At 35.9% G+C, this 23,538-nt stretch overlaps 1 long non-coding RNA gene across 1 annotated transcript; it reads right to left on the reverse strand.

Annotated features, from left to right (window-relative positions):
- Positions 1–12,504: 12,504 nt before the first annotated feature.
- LOC128551985 (uncharacterized) lies at positions 12,505–17,611 on the reverse strand. Its single transcript, XR_008368939.1, has 3 exons — positions 17,477–17,611; positions 13,332–13,449; positions 12,505–12,720 (listed from the first exon to the last, which is right to left on the reverse strand). It is a non-coding gene; the product is annotated as an uncharacterized LOC128551985 (long non-coding RNA).
- Between the last annotated feature and the right edge of the window lie 5,927 nt (positions 17,612–23,538).

The following is a 23,538-nucleotide window of genomic DNA, read 5'->3' on the forward strand; positions in this document are numbered from 1 at the left end:
TTTCTACAGATATTCAGACAAAAGAAAAAAATATATTAGACAAACAATGTTCCCGTATTTGTGGATTTCGATAAGTCTTGCACTAAATGGCAATGTTTGAACCAATTTCAAAGTCCAAAAAGGGCCATTATTCAGCCGAAATAGTTGTCAGAGTTATGTACTCTTGCCTACAGAAGGAAATCATGATGGTAAACAAGTGTTCAAAGTTTAAAAGCCATATGTCAAATAGTTTTGACAAAACGTGGACTTGTATGAAATCAGAACCAATTTCCAAGTCCAAAAAGGGCAATAATTCAGCCAAAATATATGACAGAGTTATGTACTCTTTCCTACAGATAGAGACTATTATACTGAACAAGTGATAAAAGTTTCAAAGCCATATGTCAAACACTTTACACAAAATATGGACTGGTACGAAAAACTTAACCAAGATTTCTAAGTCAAAAGGGGCCATAATTCAGCCAAAATCCTTGATGAAGTTATGTACTCTTGCCTATAACTGGATATGGTGATGGTAAACAGGTGTCGAAAGTTTCAAAGCTTTATATTCAAAGACTTTGTCAAAATATGAACTGGTACGAAAAACTTAACACAGATTTCTAAGTGAAAAAGGGCCATAATTCAGCCAAAATCCTTGGTAGAGTTATGTGCTCTTGCCTATAACTGGACATGGTGATGGTAAACAAGTGTTGAAAGTTTCAAAGCTTTATCTCAAGAGACTTTGTCAAAATATGAACTGGTACGAAAAATTTAACCAAGATTTCTAAGTCGAAAGGGGCCATAATTCAGCCAAAATCCTTGACAGAGTTATGTACTCTTGCCTATAACTGGAAATGGTGATGGTAAGCAATTGTTGAAAGTTTCGAAGCTTTATCTCAAAAGACTTTGTCAAAATATGAACTGGTACGAAAAACTTGATTTCTAAGTCAAAAGGGGCCAAGTAGGTAACCTAAAGCAATGAAAATTCATTGAGATATCCAGGACTTTGTGAGAAACAAAATGTGCATTACGTTACATGTGTTGTGAACAGAAAAAAGAACTTTATATGAATCTATAAAGCACCATACTATAAATCTATAAAGTACTGACTTTATCTAGATAACAATGGAAATTAAATGCCAGATCCAGCAGAAATTTGTAAAGGTTCATTTCTTTAAAGAAATATACTAGTTAGTATTCAGTGTTCTCTATTAATACAAGTAGAGAATTTCAACCAAAATGTCTTTGAACTTTCTGAGAACAAAAGATACATCACTTGCTGTCAGCACACCCAAATATTTTCTAGAAACAAAATGTGAATTAAGGTGGTTCGCGGGTTTCCTACGAAAATTTCGAAGTATGAGATATAAAACTGATATTAAGTCTGTATGTACTAAGATATCCTGTCTTTCATTTGGAGAAAAAAGAAAATCGTTCCGACTCCACATTTCCTTTGAAGAGTGCCACCTAGCGGCACATGTATTTTCAAGTGAAATCACCATTTTTCTGTAATAATCGCATTAAAATTAATTTTATTACATGTTTTCAAACTCAGGAATATAGCTAAATTCAATGATAATGTTTACATGTTGCGTTTTGTAAATTATTTCATTTGCAAAATGCTTAAACAAAGAGATGTCTGTAGTAGGGGTGGGGAAAAATAAAGAAAATATTCAATGTATTTCATGGCCTTTTAGTTGAAATAAAATAAAATGGAACGTTCAAAGTTCTTGATTTTCAAATATATTCTTCTTTAATCATTTCTGAACAAGAAAATAAAATAAAAATGGGGGGTCTTCACTGCAGATTTTTTGTAAATTTACTTTTTATTTGTTTTGGTAATATAATATTGTGTCGCTCATACAAATCATTTATGGTGTTGAGGTCACACAAACGTTTTGTTCAGTATGTCCTTTAAATATCCATTTTTGTATATATACAGGATGATGAAAGTACACAAAAAATGAAATATTTTTTACTAAATAGATTGACATTATTTACAGTGTTAAGTAATTTACAATCTAAGTATATTATCTAGAAATATACTTCAATGTCAGTTAAACGATTTCCTTAAAGACACTAATTATTTTGTTTATATTATTATTTAAAATGTCATTTACTAACGATGACTAGCCATGGACACCCTTGCCGTTCCTGTCAGGGTATTAAAATTTCAGGCTGTCTAAAATTCTATTAGACTTTCTGTAAGAACAGAATCTACATTTACATAGATTTCTGAATACTGGCGTCGTAACTGTCATTGTGTGCAACCAATACACATCTGCTAAATTGTTTTATTAATTTTTTGAAACAGTTTTAGAGCTAAATTAATGCATGTAGACTTCAATGTAATCAATTCATGGTAAATTTTTAAGCCGTTCATCTCCAACACAATGACCTCAGTAACTCATTAAGGAATATATCCAGTTGGTGGTTGCTTGTAGAATCCACTACAATCATTTTAATTATGGTACATTTGTGATCCATGATATGCAAAAGTGTGAAAAAAAATCAACAGAAAAATCTGACAAGGCACATCAAAACGCATAAACGTAAAATCCCCATTTGATGCTTGCATATCGTAACTTCTGTTCACTTTGCACTCAATGTCACGGACATTCTTTAAGCGATGTTGCTCATTGCAGTCTGTCATAGCTGGAGCGGTCTTCTGCGCGTGCCCTGAAGTGATTATCAGTCGGAGTGCACGGTAAAAATACGCAAATTATTGTACGACAGCATGCATTTAGTGTAGTATATGTATAATATACTGACAAAAGGTTAGGGTTAGTATTACAATGGTCACAAAATATATACATTAAAGACAATTTTCATTCTATTTGCTTGAATCCGGTATATACCGGAGTCTGTAAGTTACATGCGTTCCAGGTCTGCAGTGAGTTGCAGTCCTGAATTATCCGAATTTATTCGCATCTGCGTCAAAATGCACTTTTACAATAAGCACCAGTAGAATACTTTGTGTTCTGCATTTTTGCGAAAACATTTCAAAGTACATGTAAATGGTGGTTTTATTTATTTCTTAGTTTTATTCATCTTTTAAGAGTTTTGAAACACCAAAAAAAAAATGCACGAGATGAAATCATAGTGGTTACTTTTTTGATGTTACATTCAGCACTGGAAAGTATACTTCGGTTTTGCAATAAAACCTTCAACAAATAAGAATGATCCCAATTTGCGGCCGAAATTCTATAATCGAAACTTTTTGTATGTACAACAGTGAACCATGTCGAAAGTGTGTTTCCTTGAAAACATTGGACAGAAACAGCGGGTCTGAACAATGAACGCATGCCTCTAAACTTTTCGCAAGCAGCCTCAGTTAAACCACTTTTCTTCCATCTTTCCATCCTAAAATATCGTTTGCGTCGACTATCTGTTTTGAATTATTTTCTGAATGTTTGAAGCAATATGAGTTGGAGTTTCATTTTTGTCATGTCGTTTTGAAGCAGGTTTTCCCGCATTACGGTTTTGCATTGAGCATTCACTTTGACGTTAAAAACTTAATGCACTAAGCGGCTACAAAATGAGCTTTATTCAAATAACGGTTTCAAGTTCACAGATTGAAATACATTTTTACCGTAAGAGGCATTATCTCATTTACCCGTCATCTGCTTAAGATTCCATATAGAACATATTTAATAAATAAAACACATTGATTTTATTTATTGAAAATATTTAATATAGGTTAAAAAAAAGGAATAAATATAATACACAATTAGAATATAATGAAAATCAAAATCTCTAAACAAAGTTATATTTCATACCAAAAAAGAAACATACTGATGTTTTTGCCACCGTTCAAAATGTTCCTTTTCGTCAAAAAATATTTCATATTTTTCTGGAAAGCAGTTTCACCACATTTCATATCTTGTAAACAGTAGGTTCGTTGTTAGCTAGTCACTTGAAATATTGAAAAGCAATCAGAAATGTCGTTCAGTTTCGCACTTAAATGTTTCATATAAAAGGTAAAATGAGCCGCGCCATGAGGAAACCAAAATAGTAGCTTTGCGACCAGCATGAGTCCAGACAAGCCTGCGCATCCGCGCTGTCTGGACAGGATCCATGCTGTTAGCTTACAGTTTCTCTAATTGCAATAGGATTTGAAAGCGAACAGCATGGATCTTGACCAGACTGCGTGGATGCGCAGACTGGTCTGGATCCATGCTGTTTGCAAAGCCTCTTTGTTGGTTTTCACATGGCGCTGCTCAAATGTAAATTTGCAAATCACTCCTTTTATTCTATTTTCTTGTTGAGAAATATTTAAAGAAACCTACCTTTGAAAATAAAGAATTTTGACCGCTCCGTTTTAACGCCGTCATTGGTGTATCAACGTCACAATATTTAGATTACCAAAACAAATTAATAGTAAATTTACAAAAAATCTGCCGTGAAGACTCCCTTTGGCTCAGGTGAGCTAAAAAAACAAGGAAATAGGTCAGTAGGTCAAGTTTACAGTCAAATGACCCCTAGTTACTTGAGGTCATGAGGTAATTATAATTAAACAGTCTAGGAAATATGATCAGATAATTTTTGAAGTATTTTTTTCCTATATAACTTATATAAAAACTATGTGACCCTTGTGGTGGGGCCTCTTTTCATCCCATGGCATAATTTGAACAATCTTGTTATAGAGCCACTAGGCAATGTTATATACTGACTATCAAAAGCCTAGGCCTTGAACTTTCAGTCAAAAAGATTTTTAATTTTTTTTTTCCTTTGTAAGTCTATGTAAACTTGGGATCCCCTGGGCAAGGTCTCTTTTTACCCCTGAGGCATAATCTGAACAATCTTGGTAAAGGACCACTAGGCAATGCACATACCAAAAATCAAAAGCCTAGGCCTTGCAGTTTCAGACAAGAACTTCTTTTGTTTTTCCCTATATAAGTCTTTCTAAAACTTTGGACCCCCGGGGCAGGGCCTATTTTCACTCCATGGCATAATTTGAACAATCTTAGTAGAGAACCACAAGGCAATACTACATACCAAACATCAACGGCCTAGGTCTTGTGGTTTCAGACAAGAAGATTTTTTTTTTCCTATTTAAGTCTATGTAAAACTTGAGACCCCTGGGGTGGGGCCTCTTTTCATCCCAGGGGCATAATTTAAACAATTTTGGTAGGAAACCAAAAGGCGATGCTACATACTAAATATAAAAGGCCTAGGTCTTTTTGTTTCAGACAAGAATTGTTTTCAAAGTTTTTTCCTATTTAAGTCTATGTAAAACTTGGGCTCCACTGGGCTGGGCCTCTTTTCACCCCAGGGGCATAATTTGAACAATCATTATAGAGGACCATTAGATGATGTCACATGTCAAATATTGAGGTTCTATGCCTTGTGGTTTTCTCTATATAAGTCTATGTAAACGATATGACCCTTAGGGCGGGGCCATATTTGACCCTAGGGGAATAATTTGAACAACCTTGGTAGAGGACCATTAGATGATGCTAAATACCAAATATAAAAGTCCTATGACTTGTGGTTTTGAACAAGAATATTTTTAAAGTTTTATCTTTTGGTTGCTATAGCAACCAGAGTTCTATATGGAATTCAATTCTTTGAATAATTTTTAAAGAAGACCATCTAAGGAACATCTCTGTGAAGTGTCACCAAAATCTGCCTGATGGTTTAGGAGGAGATGCTGTTTAAAGGAAAGTGCGGATGGACGGATGCCAGATGGACGACCGGACGCCAGACGATGAGCAATCACAATAGCTCACCCTGAGCCTTTGGCTCAGGTGAGCTAAAAATACATGACTTTCTCTCAGCATACCCAAATATTTTCTATAAACAAAATGTGAATTGATTGACAAAAATAATGTTACAACAAAGTTTAAACTACAACAGTCACAACAAAAACAAAAAGATGATACAAATTGAACCTTGGTTGATACTTCAGTACAATATTTATAGGTTTTTGTATTGAGAAAACTGCCGGAGTTCTGCAATGGATAAATTGCACGAATATAGGAGCACTATATTATTCCACTAATGAGAGCATATTTCTCAATACAAAGCAAACAACAATCCATTCATTACATACATATCTACACATATTAATACCATATTAGTACATGTATAATGAATTTGTTTAATACCGAGAAAAAACCTGCAAAATAGACATAAACAAGAGGGTCATGATGACCCTATATCGCTCATCTTTTAAATTTAGCCTTGGAACCATCCAGATAAACATTCTGACCAAATTTCAAGAAGAAAGGGTCATAAATGTGGCCTCTACAGTGTTCACAAGCTTTTCCTTTGATCCGAGTGGTGACCTAGTTTTTGATCCCACATGACCAAGTTTGCCAAGTTTCATGAAGATCGGGTCATACATATAGCTTCTAAGGTGATAACAAGGTTTTCCTTTGATTTGAGCAGGTGACCTAGTTTTTTACCCCACATGACCCAGTTTGAAACCTGGCCTAGGAGTCATCAAGATAAACATTCTGACCAAGTTTCATGAAGATAGGGTCATAAATGTGGCTTCTAAGGTGATAACAAGGTTTTCCTTTAATTTGACCTGGTGACATAGTTTTTGACCCAACATGACCCAGTTTCTAACCTGGCCTAGAAATCATCAGGATAAACATTTACATGTGCATTCTGCGCAAGTTTGTATCAAATCAAAGCATAAATGAAACCTCTATACGGCTGAAAGACCCAAAACAGAAAATTTTGTCCCTTTCAGGGACAGTAACTCTAGAACTCATTACGGAATCAATCCGCTTTTCGAAAGGAACCAAGATCTTATTGTGACTTAAGTTGTAAGTCTGGTTAAAATCAAATGTAAAATGTCATTTCTATCGCGTTCACAAGGTAAAAAATAACAAATTTTGGCTCTTTCAGGGCTCAATCAAGAGCCACAACTCCAGAACCTATAACTGGATTTGACGGATTTATCATGAAATCCAAGAATCATTGCTGCTGAAGATATTTTGCAAGTTAGTATCAAGTCAAACTATAAATGAAGTCTCTATATGGCTGCAAAAGCCAAAATAGCAAATTTTGACCCTTTAATGGGCCATAACTCTGGAATCCATCATAGGATCTGGCCAGTTTTCGAAAGGAACCAAGATATTACGCCAATACAACTTGTGCGCAGATTTGATTAAAATCAATTGCAAAATGTGGTCTCTATCGTGTTCGCACGAATTTGTGGACGGACACCAACGGACAACAGGAGATCACAAAATCTCACCTTGTCACTACATTACAGAAGAGCTAATAAACAAATTAATGTGAAAACACACATTAAAATGACATATATCATGCTCCTCAACATAAAATTCAGACGTCAACATGTAATTTAACAAAATATTGATGGTTCCACTGTAACTTAACAAAGAACAAGAGCTGTCCGTAAGACAGCCAAGCTCGCCTATTTGAAATATTGTCCCAGAAGCAGGAAAATATTACCCAAAATGTTAAAATATCAAAAAAGTTTAAAAGGAGACATAATTTGACCAAAATGCAGGTCAGAGTTATAGGACTTGATGCTATCAACTAGTTTTATAACCCCGAAGACACATGTGAAGTTTCAGTTCAATATCTACATTAGTTTTGGAGATAGTAACTTGCATGTAAAACTTTAACCAGAATATTCTAAGTCCAGAAGGGGGCATAATTTGCCCAAAATACATGTCAGAGTTATAGCACTTGACCCAGTGAGGTTGGTAATTGATCTAGAAAATGAAAAAATAAGTTTCAAGTCTATTTGCCTTTTAGTAATAGCTGTATGTACTTGCACGCAAAACTTTAACCAGGATTTTCTCAGTCCAAAGAGGGAATAATTTGGCCAAAATGCAGGTCAGAGCTATGGGACTTGATGCTATCAACTAGTTTTGTAACCCCGAAGACACATATGAAGTTTCAGTTCAATATCCACATTAGTTTTGGAGATAGTAACTTGTATGTAAAATTTTAACCAGAATTTCAAGTCCAGAAGGGGGCATAATTTGCCCAAAATACATGTCAGAGTTATAGGACTTGACCCAGTGAGGCTGGTAATTGATCTAGAAAAAGAAACAAGAGGGCCATAATGGCCCTTTATCGCTCACCTGTTATCACTGCACTTAAGGACAAGAAGGTCAAAAAATCATAACCAAGATCAATCAAAAGAATTATGAGAAAATATAGCTGAAATTTTCTTAAAGTTACTTCAAATAAAATTATTTTCAAATCAGGCCAGTAACCAAAAAGAAAAAAAATCTTACAAGGTACTGATATGTCAAAATACACCTAAAAATTGGAGGTACCGTCCATGTTGTACCACAGGAAGGTGGTCTCTGTTTTTCCCTATGGCCAATAATAAACAAGAGGGCCATGAAGGCCATGTATCGCTCACATGACCTATTGACCTAAAGATCATCAAGATAGTTTCATTAAGATATGGTCATAAATGTGGCCTCTAAAGTGTTAACTAACTTTCTTGGATTTGACACAGTGACCTAGTTTTTGACCCCACATGACCCAGATTCGCACTTGACCTAAAGATCATCATGATTAACATTCTGACCAAGTTTCATTAAGATATGGTCATAAATGTGGCCTATAGAGTGTTAACAAGCTTTTTCTTTGATTTGACCTGGTGACCTAGTTTTTGACTCCACCAGACCCAGATTTGAACTTGACCTATAGATCATCAAGAATAAATTCTGACCAAGTTTCATTAAGATATGGTGTGTTAACTAGATTTGCCTTTGATTTGACCTGGTGACCTAGTTTTTGACCTTACATGACCCAGATTCAAGCTGGAACTTAAGATCATCATGATTAACATTCTGACCAAGTTTAATGAAGATACAGTCATAAATGTGGCCTCTACAGTGTTAACAAGCTTTTCCCTTGATTTGACCTGGTGACCTAGTTTTTAACCCCAGATGACTCAATATCTAACTTTTCCAAGAGTTTATTAAGAGTAATATTCTGACCAAGTTTCATGAAGATACAGTCATAAATGTGGCCTCTACAGTGTTAATAGTTTGACCCCAGATAACCCGATATCGCAATCATCCAAGATTTTATTTAGGCCAACATTCTGGCCAAGTTTCATTAAGATTGGGAAAAAATTGTGACCTCTAGAGTGTTAACAAGCTTTTCCTTTGATTTGACCTGGTGACCTAGTTTTTGACCCCAGATGACACAATATCAAACTCGTCCAAGATTTTATTGAGGGTAACATTCTGACCAAGTTTCATTAAGATTGGGTCAAAATTGTGACCTCTAGAGTTAGCAGTCAAATTGTTGACGACGGACGGACGATGGACGACTGACGACGAAGGACACAGGGCGATCACAAAAGCTCACCTTGAGCACTTTGTGCTCAGGTGAGATAAACAGTTACTAAATAAGCTATTTATAGTAAGATAAAAGGGAAGTAATTAAAAAAAAGATTGTAAGTGAACAAAAGAAGGATCTGCCAAATAAAAACAAAAGCACTGCAATGCAATGCAAATGCAGAGCAATATACACACAAAAGAAAGTCATATGACCTTTGACCCCCTAAGTGTGACCTTGACCTTGAAGTGAGCCAACCGAAACATGTGTTCTGCAGGTCGTTTCGATGAGGTGAACATTTGTGTCAGGTTTCTTTGAAATCCTTCAAGGGGTTCAAGAGTTACAGAGCAAAAGGGAAATTGCTAACCAACAGACAGACGGACACCAAGACTATAATATAATACGGCCCTTAGAGCGTATAAAAAAGAATCGAGATCTTATGGTGATACAAATTGTGTGCATGTTTGGTTAAAATCAAATCATAAATGAAGATGCTATTGTGCAGACAAGGTCAAAATAGCTAATTTTGGCCCTTTCAGGGGCCATAACTCTGGAACCCTTAAATGGGATCTGGCCGGTTTAAAAAAGGAACCAAGATCTTATAGTGACACAAGTTTTGTGAAAGTTTGATTAAATTCTAATCATAAATGAAGCTGCTATTGCGCAGACAATGTCAAAATAGCTAATGCTGATCCTATCAGAGGCCATAATTCTGGAACCCATAACGGAATCTGGCCAGTTCAAGAAAGAAACCCTGATCTTGTGGTGATACAAGTTGTGTGCAAGTTTGGTTAAAATCAAATCATAAATGAAGCTGCTATTGTGCAGACAAGGTCAAAATAGCTAATTCTGACCCTTTCAGGGGCCGTAACTCTGGAACCCATTATGAATCTGACCAGTTCAAGAAAGGAACCAAGATCTTATGGTGACATAAGTTTTGTGCAAGTTTGATTAATTTCAAATCATAAATGAAGCTGCTATTGTGCAGACAAGATCAAAATAGCTAATTCTGGCCCTTTCAGGGGCCATCACTGGAACCCATAAAGAAATCTGGCCAGTTCAAGAAATGAACCAAGATCTTATGGTGATACAAGTTGTGTGCATGTTTGGTTAAAATCAAATCATAAATGAAGGTGCTATTGTGCAGACAAGGTCAAAATAGCTAATTCTGGTCCTTTCAGGGGGCCATAACTCTGGAACCCATAACGAAATCTGGCCAGTTCAAAAAAGGAACCATGATCTTATGGTGATACAAGTTGTTTGCATGTTTGGTAAAAATCAAATCATAAATAAAAGCTGCTATTGTGCAGACAAGGTCAAAATAGCTAATTTTGGCCTTTTCAGGGGCCATAACTCTGGAACCCATTATGGGATCTGGCCAGTTCGAGAAAGGAACCAAGATCTTATGGTGATACAAGTTGTGTGCAAGTTTGGTTTAAATAAAATCCTAAATGAAACCACTATCAGGCAGAAAAGAAATTGTTGATGCACGCACGCACGCACGCACATTCTGGCCCTTTAAGGGGCAATAACTCTAGAACACAAGACGGGATCTGGCCAGTTTTCGAAAAGAACCAAGATATCATGCCAGTACAAGTTTGATCAAAATTGCCTGCAACATGTGGTCTCTATCGTGTTCACAAGAAATTGTGAACGGATGGACGGACGAAGGGCGATCACAAAAGCTCACCCTGTCACTATGTGACAGATGAGCTAAAAATAAGTTTCAAAGCTATATGCCTTTAAATGATAGCTGTATGCACTTGTACGCAAAACTTTAACCAAGGTGTGACGCCAACGCCGACGCCAGGGTGAGTAGAAGAGCTAGACTAGATGAGCTAATAAAAATGAGTATGTAATAAGTAAGATTTATACTAAACTTGCTTCTATATTTGTTTTGCATATTGTGACATGAAATAATCATTGATATGCTCTCCAATTTCGAGCCACTTAAAAGAAAATTCCTAGAGGATAGTTGTTTCAGTGTTAGCTAGAAATATATTTCACACAGTGAAAACCGTATGCAATATTTTCACGAGAGGCACAGCTGCAAGTGAAATATTTAACATAAATTATGGTGTTCACAAGTGAAATATATTTCGAGTTTACATGTAAAACAAACAAATTATCTTTTTTTTATATGATTTAAATGGTTTTAACTAAAATATGCCCATTTTACCGTCACAAAGGCTCGTGCATTTCATCATAAAGTCAAAATATCATTACGTCAAGACATCTACCTTAAAAAATCATCAAATAGTTCTATGAAGTTTCCACATTTCATTTACATTTATTATGGTTGGGTGTACATCTTTATGTTTGTGTAGGTATTTATATATATCTTAACTTTACTGAAGTATGTTTTGCATAATATTTCAGATTATTTATAACACATATTCTTTCACATTCAAGTATAGTTACATACCAGTGAAAAACAAAAAAGATATTTTTACTGTTTCAAACATTGAAAATATTGATTTTATTTCACTGATATATTCCAGTTTTTTACATAAAAGCACAAATAAAATGTTATATTCATATTTGTTAATTATTACTCTCCTAACATCAATCATGGGTATTTATGATACACAAGCCCAATGATTTGCATAGAAGACAATGTACAAGACTGTGATACAGAAGTTCAATCCTTGCCACAGTTATGTTCTTTATTCCTTGCTGTGCAAAATGTGTCATTTATATTCATATAAATATGACAAGTTTTCAGGCAACACAGAAAAGAATTTTGAAAAACGAGAAAAGAAAATTTTTTTTTAATCATAAATTTTCCTGAGGGACTCATTTTTGCGGGGCTGATTTTATCCACAAAATTAAAACTCAGTGGATATTAAATAAAATTTCCATTCACTTCATGTTCAAAATTTAAATCCCCAAATTAATGTCCTCATGAAAATAGCTGTTTTAGCCCAAAAGCATAGAACTTTGTGCCCTTAAAAATGTTTAGCCTGCTGGTGGCAAGTTATTCTGCCTTTGCTATAGTCACTTAATACATATTTATTCTTAAAACACATCAACAAAAAAATCTAATTTTCTTTATTTTTTTGATAAATTTCATCTCCAATATTATTATTTTCCAGAACTTGATATGTAGAATAAAATACAAATACTGAGAAAAGTCTTTGACTGAAAACTATATAAATGAAGTCATTTTAAAATTAAATCTAAGCAAATTCGGTCTACTACTACTCTATGTGGCAGTTATGCCTTGTTGTGTCTGAAAGGGTGGATGGATCGTAATTTAACACTGACTGACTGAACTTAAATCTAAAAATGTCTAGGATTTGCCAACGTTATCTCCAGACTTGAACTTTGCCACACGTTGCTTGGATTTATAATCTTGCCAACTTGTCTGGTCATGTGAGTCTTTTATTTTGAGTGGCTACTGGTTTCTTGGTTGCTGACAGCTACTGCAAATCTGTAACCCAAGTATATCTGAAAAAATAAATCATTATTGATTTGAAATACTATAACATCATAAAATATTGTCACTGTAAGATTTTGTGTATTTTGCTGTTATCTGATAGGAAGAATTTCACAGTTGATATCTATCAGTGTAGTAACAGTTATCTTTCTCTCAAAATGAAATATAAGCCGTTTATTTGTCTGACAATAATAGCTTAAATTGCAAAAAAACTACAAAAAAGACCCCTGATTAGAATTTTCTAATCTGAGAGGCCCATACAGTCATACACATAAATTGTCTCATTAGTGATAGGCAGAGAATAAACAGAAATACCTAAATATGTTTTAAGGGGTAGACTGAACAAGATGTCACTAGTAAAGGACAAACACCCATGAAGTGAAGTGACCTTGGCTGTGACCTTAACCTTAGAGATATAAACCCCAATTCTTGTGCATGGCACAACTTCTCAACATGATTAAAATCTGTCTGAAGTATTGTTGGAATTCCTTAAAATTGTTTAAAATAACTCGGACACCAAGTTCTTAGAACTTACAACTTAACTAACATAATGGACACAGTAATCATATGTGGTTATAAAACATCTTTCAGGCCTTTACTTCCTTTTGTAATGGAGAAATACCTGCAACAAGGATTCCAACAAAATGTAAACTCATTCTATGTAACTGTCTTATGCACAAACTCTGCAACTGGTCACACTACATCATCACCATAAAATGTAATCTCTGGTTTCAGTGGGCCTGAAAATATTGTATTTAAAATACTTGATCAATATGTGAAAACTTATAGCATGAAAGTGGGAGAAACATCATAATCTTTTATATTTTTTAAAGATCAGGCATGGAATATAAAATTAATACAATATTATACAAGAGGGTCATGATGACCCTGGATCGCTCACCTGAGTAATATGAGCTACATGTTTCAAATGTCAAACTGATGACAAAATATTAAGAAAGTCAGCAGGTCACATTCATGGTCAATGAAATTCTGTATCTTAAAAAACAAGAAAGTACGTCAGTAGGTCAAGGTCACAGTCAAGTGACATCATATAACTTGGGGTCATCAGGTAATTATAATTAAACAGTCTTGGAAATAGGATTAGATGATTTTTTAAGTATTTTTCCTATATAACTCACATAATAACTAAGTGACCCCAGGGCGGGGCCTCTTTTAAACCCTGGGGCATAATTTGAACAATTTTGGTAGAGGACTACTAGACAATGCATCGTACCAAATATCAAAAGCCTAGGTCGTATGGTTTCAGACAAGAAGATGTTTAAAGCTTTTTCCTATGTAAGTCTATATAAAACTTGGGACCCCCAGGGCAGGGCCTCTTTTCACCCAAGGGGTACAATTTGAACAATTTTGGTTGAGTACCATAACACAATGCTACAAACCAAATATCAAACATCTAAGTGTTGTGGTTTCAGTCAAGAAGATTTTTAAACTTTTTTTCCTATATTAGTCTAAGTAAAACTTGGGACCCCCGGGGCGGAGCCACATTTGATCCTAGGGAGGTAATTTGAATAATCTTGGTAGAGGACCACTAGATGATGCTACATACCAAATATCAAAGCCCTAGGCCATGTGGTTTTGTACAAGAAGATTTCAAAGTTTTCCCTATATTAAGTCTATATAAACCAATGGATGAAATTGGGCATTAAACGGCTTATGATGTGATGTCGTTTAAAGTAAAAGTTTACAGACGGACGCCGGACATCAAGCGGTCACAATAGCTCACCTGGTCACTCTGTGACAGGTGAGCTAATAAATTGATATTTTAACACACAGAGTACAGCTTAATTCTATTTACATCAAGTTACAATTATGAGAGTGTCCCAACATTCAGAGAGCTTTACTACATAGCATCAGCTTTTTTTTCCAAAAATCAAAGCTTCCAGAAACCTGATGGGGCAGAGCAATTGTTTTGCTATGGTTATGCAGGTGTAATGATATTTTTAAATGTTATATTCATGAATTTTGTGTAAACTGACTTGAACACTAGCGAATTTGCATGTTTGTTTTCATTCTACAAACATTCCTAATAGCTTTTTTTCTACAGACAAATTTATTGTTGATTTAGGGTTTATTGCCATTTCAGAAATACAGCTTTCTGAAAGACTGAAATATATTATTGTCCTGTGGATAGAAATCACTATCACCTTTTATGAAATTGAAATCTATGGCCTGGCTTGGCCTGATCAAAAATTGGACACATCGGGCCAGGCCAGGCCAGATTTTAGAACATGCCTTTTTAGTGTAGAATGAATGGAAAATAGAGTTCCACCTAAGCCGTTGCTTAGGGACGCGATGTGTGTGTACATTTCATGACCTCTCACGAACAGACTTAGTCGAACCGAGTCTGCTATTATGTTCGTCTGGTTGCGTTCTTTGCTTCCAAAAAATATTCATATAGATTTCATTTTTTGCATTTTATTGTTTTACTGAAATCACATGGCATGTCTATACTTGAAAATATGACAGTATTTTAATCATGAAATGGTTGCATTATAAATTTTGCTACAGAAAACTTACGTCATACACCCCCTCAACAATTTTGGTGTCTCACATTTAGCAGATTTTATTAGGAGTTTGACTGAAAATATTCTTGCATCACACAAGGCTCCCATTCTTCTTTTGATTTTTATCCAGCATTTATAGTTTCATTAAAATGCAACTTATAGATACCTAAAAAGGGTCACTGTATGTGTGCTGCAGCCATTGGCAGTTTTTCAGTATTTTTGCAGAATAAAGAAGGCCAGCTATTTAGGGTGTTTTTTGCATCAGATAGTTCTTCTTTTCGGTCTCTGTCAGCTTACATTTAAATTTGCGGTGGATTTTACTTTGGTAAAATTATGAAACATCAGTACATGTATTTCAAATAGCACAAGGAAATTAAATGAATGAATGAAAATCTAATTTCAATATGCACTTGTTGATAAATAAAAATAAACAAGAGGGCCACGAAGGCCCTGTATCGCTCACCTAACCTACTGACCTAAAGATCATCAAGATTAACATTCTGAGCAAGTTTCGTTAAGAAATGGTCATAAATGTGGCCTCTAAAGTGTTAACTAGCTTTTCCTTTGATTTGATCTGGTGACCTAGTTTTTTTACCCACATGAGTCATATTCAAACTTGACCTAAAGATCATTAACATTCTGACTGAGTTTCATGAAGATACAGTCATAAATATGGCCTCTAGACTGTTAACAAGCTTTTCCTTTGATGTGACCCGGCATGACCCAGATTCAAACTTCACCTAAAGATCATCAAGATTAACTAGACCAAGTTTCATTAAGATTGGGCAAAAATTGTGACCTCTAGAGTGTTAACAAGCTTTTCCTTTGATCTGACCTGGTGACCTAGTTTTTGACTCCAGATGACCCAATATCAAACTCGTCCAAGATTTTATTGAAGGTAATATTCTGACCAAGTTTCATTAAGATTGGTCCAAAATTGTGTCCTCTAGAGTGTTAACAAGCTTTTCCTTTGATTTGACCTGATGACCTAGTTTTTGACCCAAGATGACCCAATATTGAACTTGTCCAAGATTTTTTTGAGGGTAACATTCTGACCAAGTTTCATTAAGATTGGGCTAAAATTGTGACCTCTAGAATGTTAACAAGCTTTTCCTTTGATTTGACCTAGTGACCTAGTTTTTGACCCCAGATGACCCAATATCGAACTCGTCCAAGATTTTATTGGGGGTAACATTCTGACCAACTTTCATTAAGATTGGGCTAAAATTGTGACCTCTAGAGTGTTAACAGTCAAATTGTTGACGACGGACGGACAGACGACGGACACAGGGCAATCACAAAAGCTCACCTTTAGTGCTCAGGTGAGCTAAAAATCGGGCCAAACTTGTGACCTCTTAGAGTGTTAACAAGCTTTTCCTCTGATTTGACCTGGTGACCTAGTTTTTGATCCCAGATGACCCAATATCAAATTCATCCAAGATTTAATTGAGAGTAACATTCTGACCAAGTTTCATTAAGATTGGGCAAAAATTGGACCTCTAGAGTGTTAACAAGCTTTTCCTTTGATTTGATCTGGTGACCTAGTTTTTGACCCCAGATGACCCAATATCGAACTCATCCAAGATTTAATTGAGAGTAACATTCTGACCAAGTTTCATTAAGACTGGACAAAAATTGGACCTCTAGAGTGTTAACAAGCTTTTCCTTTGATTTGACCTGGTGACCTAGTTTTTGACCCCAGATGACCCAATTTCGAACTCATCCAAGATTTAATTGAGAGTAACATTCTGACCAAGTTTCATTAAGTTTAGGCCAAAATTGTGACCTCTAGTGTTAGCAGTCAAATTATTGACGACGACGGACGGACGACGGACACAGGGCGATTACAAAAGTTCACCTTTGAGCACTTCATGCTCAGGTGAGCTAAAAATAAAAAGTCTTAGTTGTTTCTTCACATGTGCCATTTACAAATTACATATTGAAACGACTATCATAGATAACGTTTGTAATACGTTATTTTGAAAACGTCTTGAGTGTGTTATTATTACGCATCACAGTTAATAATCCCTAAGACAATTGGTAAAACAAACTTTATTTTTCTTTATATATTTGTCAATGTTTGGGTCGCTCGAAACCATGGATAACTTGAGCATTTTGCTCATCCCCTTGCGACCTCGAGCGAGCGGTGTTTCACTGTACATTAAATTTTTTAAAAGTCTGATTCTGTTTGACACATTTTTTATCACCTAATTTATTGCTAGTCTACAGATGATGCAACAACCTTTTGATATCGTTTCCACCAAGCCAGCTCTGCCTGTAAACGCAATAGGTCCAACACAAGACTTTTATTAGAAGGCTGTAGGTTTTAATCCTGGAGAAGATTGGGTTGTGCTAGGTAGTGTCACCAATAGATAACTTCTTCACAATCATACTGTATGGTCCCCCCAGGTTAAAGTCTCTGAAGAACTGAAAAGTTAAATGCATTCTTCAATTTGTAACCAAAAAACTGAAAATGTTATCTTCATGCCTATCACAAAGAATTTTAAAATTGCTGTTGTGCATGTTATTCTTCGTAAAACAAACAAAACAAGAGTGTCACTGACCCTAAAGCGCTCACCTGTGTACAAGGCTTCGATTGTGTTTGTGTAACGTTATGGTACAAGTATAAAGGTAGGATTCATTTATGTTAGCCTATATTATATACATGTCACACACATTTTTGAACTTAGGGCTATAATTTGAACAATTATGGTAGACAGTACTACTCAGATATCATATGCCAAATATCAAGGCTCTAGCTATTATTGATTCAGAGAAGGAAATTTTCAAAGTCCTTATATATAAGCCTACAGTAAGTACATGTCACAAACAGGGGTGAGGCCATTTTTGACCATAGTCACACTCTTATATCACATGCCAAATATCACAGCTCTAGAAAATAGATTTTGAAGTCTGATAACTGAAAACCTATTTCTAACCAAAAACAAGGAGCTGCGTTCAATAAACGCTTGATGCCCCCAGTGGCATCCTTGTCGATAAAAAGCAACCTAAGTCCAAAAGGGGGTCAAGGTCAAACTGAGGTCAGGTGATGTTTTAAGATGAGGAATGGTCACAGGTTACATCTGTATTAGTATCAATTCATTCTTGTAAGTGGTATTAATGCTGGACGAAATGGTCCCATTTGGTTAACCAAGAGATAGCCCATATAAAGCAACCTAAGTCCAAAATGAGGTCAAGGTCAATCTGAGGTCAGGTGATGTTTGAAGATGAGGAATGGTCACAGGTTACATCTGTATTAGTATCAATTCATTCTTGTAAGTGGTATTAATGCCAGATGAAATGGATCCATTTGGTTAACCAAGAGATGGCCCATATAAAGCAACCTAAGTCCAAAATGTGGTCAAGGTCAAGGTCAAACTGAGGTCAGGTGATGTTTGAAGATGAGGAATGGTCACAGGTTACATCTGTATTAGTATCAATTCATTCTTGTATGTGGTATTGATGCTAAACGAAACGGTCCCATTTGGTTAACCAAGAGATGGCCCATATAAAGCAACGTAAGTCCAAAATGAGGTCAAGGTCAAGGTCAAACTGAGGTCAGGTGATGTCTGAAGATGAGGAATGGTCACAGGTTACATCTGCATTAGTATCAAGTCATTCTAGTAAGGGCTATTGATGCTAGATGAAACGGTCCCATTTGGTTAACCTCGTACGGACGGACGAACGAACGAACAGATGGACGGACAGACGGATTGACGGACAGGACGATCACTATATGCCTCCTGCATCAGTAGATGCCGGGGGCATAAAAACCCCATTATTCAGTGAATCAGAACCATCTGAACAACTTTGATAGAGGGCTACCCAGAGATCATTTGTGTAAAGTTTCATCAAAATCATTTCAGTAGTTTTTGAGGAGATGTTGTTTAAAACAAAAAGCTGCGTTCAATAAACGCTTGATGCTCCCAGTGGCATCCTTGTCGATACAAAGCAACCTAAGTCCAAAACAAGGTCAAGGTCAAACTAAGGTCAGGTAATGTTTGAAGATGAGGAATGGTCACAGGTTACATCTGCATAAGTATCAAGTCATTCTAGTAAGGGGTATTGATGCCAGAGGAAAAGGTCCCATTTAGTTAACCAAGAGATGGCCCATACAAAGCAACCTAAGTCCAAAACGAGGTCAAGGTCAAGGTCAAACTGAGGTCAGGTGATGTTTGCAGATGAGGAATGGTCACAGGTTACATCTGCATTAGTATCAAGTCATTCTAGTAAGGGGTATTGATGCTAGAGGAAACGGTCCCATTTGGTTAACCAAGAGATGGCCCATACAAAGCAACCTAAGTCCAAAACGAGGTCAAGGTCAAGGTCAAACTGAGGTCAGGTCATGTTTGAAGATGAGGAATGGTCACAGGTTACATCTGCATTAGTATCAAGTCATTCTAGTAGGGGTATTGATGCTAGACGAAACGGTCCCATTTGGTCAACCTCGTACGGATGGACCAACGGACGAACGAACGGAAAGATGGACTGGACAATCACTATATGCCTCCCGCATCAGTAGATGCCGAGGGCATAAAAATTGTTGATGAAAAGTGACCACGCCCTCTGGTGGCCATTTTTTTTTTTTAAACAAATAAAACAAGAGGGCCATGATAGCCCTATATCGCTCACCTGAGTACCATTGCTAATCAAGTTTTGACATAAATCACATAGGCATACACACTAAATATAATCAGGACAAAAATATTTTATTGTAACAGTCCCTTTTGATCTATGGGTCACATATAAGTCAGGGCCAAACTACATGTAGTTTGAGGGTCTTGCGCTCAAATGCTGCATTTTTGTACAAGCATGACTATTTCTTACCGTGGAAGACTTAAATAACATTTAAAACCAATCTGATTAGATGCTGCCGAAGTATATTCATTTACATAAAATAAAGGGAGGTAATTTGTCATAAATTCAGTCAAAAGTTACCTACCCTGGTTGTCTGAGTCCATCTGATGGCATAAATGAAATTTCAAATCAGTATCTTCATTGGTTACTGAGATACACCCATTTTAATTTGAAACAAATGGAGGTAATTTGACATAAAATCAGTCCATAGTTATCTACCCTGATTGTCTCAGTCCAACTAAAGACAATAATGAAATTTCAAATGAGTCCTATAAATACTTACTGAAAAAAATCCATTTTTATTAAAATCAGGGGAGTTAATCATGCATTGGTATATGCATATAGAAGATACGGAGTAAAAGTCTTTACAACAATATATTAGAAAAGTATTCATATCAATAAACGTTCACTCAAGAGTTATCTAACTTGACTATTTCTTACCATGGAAGACATAAATAACATTTCAAACCAATCTCATTAGAAGCTGCTAGGTATATTCATTTACATAAAAATAAAGGGAGGTAATTTGTCATAAATTTAGTAAATATGTATGTTCATTGATTGTCAAAGTCAATCTGATGGCATAAATGAAATTTCAGATCAGTATCTTAATTAGTTACGGAGATATATACCCATTTTTGATTGAAATAAAGGGAGGTAATTTGAAATAAAATCAGTCCAAATTTATCTACCCTGATTGTCTCAGTCCAACTAATGACAATAATGAAATTTCAAATGAGTCCTATAAGTACTTACTGATATAAATCCATTTTGATTAAAATCAGGGGAGGTAATCAGATATAAAATAACTCCGGAACCTATGATTAGTTCTGACACATTCATCATAGAATCCAAGATTTATTGTTGTTGAAGATATTTTGCAAGTTTGTATCAAATCAAACCATAAATGAAGTCTCTATATGGCTGCAACATGATGGGATCTGGCCAGTTTTTGACAGGAACCGAGATATTATGCCAATACAAGTTGTGTGCAAGTTTGAACAAGCAAATTCGATGAATTGGAATCCCCCGCCAAAAGGGTCAGAGTTGAGGAATGGCAAAAAAATATATCCAGCAAAAAGTTAAGAATGTTACCAAGAAGCAAATAATTTCATTAGTCAAAATCAAATTAAAAGAAAATGAATGGTTTGTTTGGGTGGGGGGTGGGGTGAGGATACAACAGTTTACATGTTGATTATAAATATTGATAGAAAAAGAAAAATGAAAAAAACAAGTGAATGAAGTATTGCCATGCAATACAAAGTCCCCTACTGGAAGGCACCTAATTTTCTCTACTGCAGTATAACATAATGAACTGATATCTGTCTATGATGTATAAACAATATTGTACTACATATACAATATGTTATAACAACACACTTGGATTAAAATGTGCATATATAAAAACCCACAGTTGTTTTCATATTGAATTTTTTTGGCCGATTATAAAAATGTTATCATGTAAGTTATTTATAGTAACAACAAAGGGAAATTAATCTTTAACAAATAAAAAAAAAAAAAAAATCTATATAATATAAGTCCACAAGAAACTCTTTACCAGGTAGAGATAGGTCAAAATACACCTAAAAATTGGATGTAACATGCATGCTGTACCACAGAAAAGTGGTCTCGATTTTTCTCTACCGCCAGTAAGAAAAAAGTTACAATAAAATCTATTTATAGTAATAACAAAGAGAAGTAATTCTAAAAACAAGGGTGCCTCATGGTGGTGAACATTTGGTCCAAGTTACATCAAAATCCCTCCATGCATGAAGAAGAAATGTTCCGTACAAAGTCATTCTTGAATTTGACCTTTGACCTCTAAATATGACCTTGACCTTAGACCTGGTTCTTGCACATGACATGTTGTCTCATCCTGGGGAATATTTGTGCCAACTGATATCTAAATCCTGCTTTGCATGACAAAGTTATAGATCGGACAGGAAAAAAATCCTCTTGACCTTTGATCTCAAAGTGTGACCTTGACCTTTAAGCTAGGGTACTGGGTGCTGCGCATGACACATCGTCTCATCATGGGAAACATTTATGCCAAGTAATATTGTAATCTCTTGATGGATGACAGAGTTCTAGATCGGAGAGGGAAAAAAACCTTATTGACCTTTGACCTCCGATTGTGACCTTGACCTTTGAGCTAAGGGTCTGGGCTTTGCGCATGACATGTTGTCTCATCATGGGGAACATTTGTGCCAAGTAATATTAATATCCCTTCATGGATGGCAGGGTTATGGACGGGACAGGAAAAAAAAAACTCTGTTGACCTTTGACCCCCAATTGTGACCTTGACCTTTGAGCTAGGGGTCTGGGATTTGTGCATGACACGTCGTCTCATCATGGGGAACACTTGTGCTAAGTAATATTAAAATCCCTTAATGAATGTCAGAGTTATGGACCGGACACGAAACAGACCCTGTTCATGCTATGTTAACATTTGACTGCTAAGTGTGACCTTGACCTTTGAGCTAGGGGTCTGAAAGTTGTGCATGACACATCGTCTTATTATGAGGTACATTTGTGCCAAGTAATATTAAAATCCCTTCATAGATGGGAGAGTTATGGACCAGACAGGAAAAAAGCCTTGTTGACCTTTGACCTCCAATTGTGACCTTGACCTTTAAGCTAGGGGTCCAGGTTTTGCGCATGACACATTGTCTCCTCATGGGGAACATTTGTGCCAAGTAATATTAAAATCTCTTCATGGATGGGAGAGTTATGGACCGGACAGGAAAAAAGACCTGTTGACCTTTGACCTCCAATTGTGACCTTGACCTTTGAGCTAGGGATCTGGGATTTGCGCATGACACATCACCTCATCATGGGGAACATTTGTGCCAAGTAATACTAAAATCCCTTCAAGGATGGGAGAGTTGTGGACCGGACAGGAAAAAAGCCCTGTTGATCTTTGACCTCCAATTGTGACCTTGACCTTCGGGCTAGGGGTCCAGGTTTTGCGCATGACACGTCGTCTCATCATGGGGAACATTTGTGCCAAGTAATATTAAAATCCCTTCATGGATGACAAAGTTATGGACTGGACACGAAATTGCGGACTAAAAATAGGGGACTAAAAAAAACAAGAGGACCATGATGGTCCTGAATCGCTCACCTCTTCCCACATGACCCAGTTTTGAGTATGATGTCATTTTTTCTATTATTTGACATAGTGACCTAGTTTTTGAGCTCATGTGACCCAGTTTTGAACTTGACCTAGATATTATCAAGATAAAAATTCTGACCAATTTTCATGAAGATTCATTGAAAAATATGGTCTCTAGAGAGGTCACAAGGTTTTTCTGTTATTTGACCTATTGACCTAGTTTTCGAAGGTATGTAACCCTGTTTTGAACTTTACCTAGATATCATCAAGGTGAACATTCTCACTAATTTTCATGAAGATCTCATGAAAAATATGGCCTCTAAAGAGGTCAC

The sequence above is a fragment of the Mercenaria mercenaria genome, unplaced genomic scaffold (assembly GCF_021730395.1).
Source record: "Mercenaria mercenaria strain notata unplaced genomic scaffold, MADL_Memer_1 contig_1909, whole genome shotgun sequence".
Classification (NCBI taxonomy): domain Eukaryota; kingdom Metazoa; phylum Mollusca; class Bivalvia; order Venerida; family Veneridae; genus Mercenaria; species Mercenaria mercenaria.